The sequence below is a fragment of the Cryptotermes secundus genome, unplaced genomic scaffold (assembly GCF_002891405.2).
Source record: "Cryptotermes secundus unplaced genomic scaffold, Csec_1.0 scaffold17, whole genome shotgun sequence".
Taxonomy (NCBI): Eukaryota; Metazoa; Arthropoda; class Insecta; order Blattodea; family Kalotermitidae; genus Cryptotermes; species Cryptotermes secundus.
In genome coordinates, this window is record NW_019729207.1 from 701,924 (window position 1) to 705,812 (window position 3,889).

A 3,889-nucleotide genomic window follows, 5' to 3' on the forward strand; every position below is an offset into this window, starting at 1 on the left:
CAATTTCGCGGGTCTGCTTTTACCGGTTCTCACGGTCTCTTCGCTTGCAGATTTCTTATATTTTTTCCTCTACCCTGAAGATGGAGGCGATACGTTCCTCCGAAACGTCGGTTAACACCACATATACACGGTGCCAAATCCCAGAAGACTGCTTTCTTCATTGTTATAAATTACTTGTGATTGGCTACAAAAATAGAGTTAGAAAAGTATTGTAATTTGTAAGATTTGAGGCTTTCACGGCGGTGACTATGACTTAGCTGGGTATTTTTCCAGTCTGCTTTTACCGGTTCTCACGGTCTCTTTGCTTGCAGATTTCTTATATATTTTTTCTTCTACCCTGAAGATGGAGGCGATACGTTCCTCCGAAACGTCGGTTAACACCACATATACACGGTGCAAAATCCCAGAAGACTGCTTTCTTCTTATTGTAATTTGAATTTCTGGATATGATTCGCCCGGATTTTGAACAGGCGGAGTCTAAATTTTCTCATATCGTCATCTGGAAAAACAAAAATTAAAAAAAAAATAATTCAGGAACATGCCCGATTTTCAACAAGTAAAGAAGGAATTTGGCACGTTTTATTATTGGTGTACAACGTACGTGACCATTACAATGTGCAGATAGCTCAGACTGGGTGTTTGCAAAACTATTATAAAGTCATAAATACATGAAAAGAAGGTTCGGTACTTTGGTCCTCTGTTATGAATTAGGGTGGTCCCTGGCTGGGTTAGAGGCGCGGCGGGGCGCCAGCTGTACAGAGAAAGACGGCGAGAGGCACCACGGTCACAGTGCTTTAAATCCCGCTTTTGTTGCTGAGAGTAGAGTGGGTTGTCGCTAGGCGGGTAATAAATTTCATAACATGTCAGTACTGGGAGAAAAAGTGAAAGACAGTTGCCATGTGTAATTTCCAAACTCTGAGACTTTCAGCTATAGTGTGATACGCAATTCATTTTAATTTTATTTTTTCTTCTGTCTTTTTTGAAGGACCACAAGGGCACACCTCAAGGACCACTTGTGGTCCGGGGACCATAGTTTGACTATGGGATATAGTGTCGAAAAAAAGGACAACGAATCATAGGAAAGGATAAGAAAGGAATCCGTCTTGTCCTAATTTGAGGCGGTGTCCCGAAATTTGTCTGGTCGTACAAAGGAAAACCTTGGAAAAACTCATAAAAATAGTCTGTGTCCTGGCCGGGATTCGAACTGTTCACCGCTTAAGAAACGCCAAGTCACTGGGGTGGAAAGAGTAAGAAAAAATTTATATCTCACTGTCATCAATGACGAGCAATGACGCAGCACGCCCACTATGTCAGCAAGTTCAGAGGAAGTACCGCAGATGGCACTCCCTGTCAGCATAGTTGCATCATCAACGTACCAAGGCGACTGGCACACCTAGCTAAGGCAGTTCGGATTTCCTCCTACGTATAACAGCAGAATAAATTAGAATGTGAGAATATGAAATTGTAACTAAAATATTAACTGGTATCCAGTGCTTGAGGTGGAATGAAAATAGAACCGGGATGGTTTTCCCCTTTTAGCAAAAACGGTATTGTACATTGCATTTACTGCCAAAGAAGTAACGGGATGCTTTTAAGCCATTTAGAAAAGAACCGGGATGCCATCCCACCGCATCCCGCCCCACCTCAAGCCCTGCTGGTAACACAAATTAACACAAGTCCCGGTTTACAACAGCTGCGCCATCTATGTAAGGAACGTGACATAAGAATAGAAACTTCCGAAGATTCTAAGGTAGAGGGTATGCCAAGGAAACTGGCAACCGCAACGCAATCGCGATTTCTGAGAAATGTCGCTCATTTCAAGCAAGCAACTGGTTTCCAGATTGGCAGGCGCACACTCAGGAAATTGATATTCGATTAGTTGCTCACATCATCTTAAGCGCGTATGTTCGTCCGACGCAAGGCGTGATTGTACTTTTTTAATTTCGTGCACTTACCTTCTGCAATGGAAGATAACAATACTGATCCTGCCATAATATGGCGGTAGTTGAGACCGGTTGAGACGGCGTGAGAAGAGAGGACGACGACCATAAGGAAAATATTGGGAGGTTAATTAAAACGTTTTCATTAAGGTCAATTTATTTTAATCAGGAAATATCGCGTTCGCACGCGATACGAAATTTTGACATACAGTGCAACAATGTTAGCAAGACAGAAGACACCTGATGATGGCCGTATACAGCTGAGCCATGTAATGTGGAAGGATGACTATATAATACATTGCATTTAAGGTTGAAATATATGTTAAATAAATGATATATTACTGCAACAGTATGCTTAAATACTCAAGTTCAATAATCCCAAATTGAACAATATCAGAGTTAAATTTTCTTTATTAAAGACTTTTCACAGTTCAGTGTTCAAATCCACTGCTCACTGGGTTACACTGTACTGTGTAGGGGAGTTTCCATTCTGCTTGCTTTTATTTGCATAATAACTCTTATTAATGCGGCAAACAACATGTTATGTAATCTGTAAAGTGGTCTCTGTGATTAGTTAATTATCCACTACGCCATGAAGACGAATGGGGGAGTGGATGTATGGCTCCACTTCAGCGCTAGATGAAGGTGAGTGGTCAGCTTCACGCCTTTCCCGCTTTACTCCCAGTGCCCATTGGATGGAAGGCTGGGTGGGCCCCTGAATCGGTCTGGACGCTGCGGAGATGAGAAAAATTCCTTGACACTGCCGGTGATCGAATCCTGGCCGTACACCCCGTAACCCTTCGCTAAATCGACTGAGACAGTGCGTCTATCTGTAATGTGTAGATAAGGCAGCACAAATTCTCTGAAGATTTACAGTGTTTTAAGTGTTACTCTAATGTTCCTTTTAAATTTTAAAGCACTCTGCTAATTATGGGTGAGTAGGAAAAGCGTAGTTGGTAGTTATAGCGACCAGTTACGGGCTGGACGACCAAGAGGTAGGAGTTCGAGTCCCGGTGCGGTCAAGAATTTTTCTTTTCTCCACGTCGTCCAAACCGGCTGTGGTCCACGCAGTCTCCTATCCAATGGGTACCGGGTGTAAAGCAGCAGGGGGCGTAAAGCTGATCACTCACCTCCAGCTAATGCCGAGGTCAAGAAAATGTGGATCTATATATCCACTCCCCCATACGCCTTCATGGCGTAGTGCCTAATTAGTTGAGCACAGGGGCAACTTTACCTTTACCTTACTGGTAATTTTGTATACCGTCTGCTCACATAGCGTACTGAGATGTTTCGCATGATTCTCAGATTAAAGAAAGCATTCAGTAGCTGGTCTTGGTGCAGTACATGCGTTATGCTTCGGTTTCATAGGAACAGAATTTTTAAATTTTATTATTTATGTGAATTACAGGATTCAAAGTGGCACATTTTATACTTGCATCATACACATCACGTGTTTCTTACATGTCTGTCAATACGACTGAAATGCTTATGTAGCAGGACAGGAAGCAGAAAGCAAACAGTTGCTCCCGATCACATCTCTGTCAATAAAGGTGAGCTTTCTGGCATATGGCGCTTTGTAGTTTTGTAGATACCTACCGACGATTCTGAGGAACCTCCTGCATCCATCGTCTCTTCTGCTCTAAATATAGTCCTACGTGACGGTATCTACACGATTATACGGCGTCACATTGCACAATACCGTAATCTTAATATTCACCGGCAAGAGAGCCTCAAGTCTCGTTCTCAGAAAGAGACTGATTTTGTGAGGAAGTTCAATGCAGGCCATGGCCTCCCAACTTAGGAATTTCTGGTTCCCTTAAACCAGGGGTCTCCAAACTTTTCGAAACGCGGGCCACATTAGGTAATTCAGCACTTTCAACGGGCCGGATAAAATGAGAAATTAATAACTCTAGATATATGAGTTTTATTGAAAGCACAGAATCTCATAA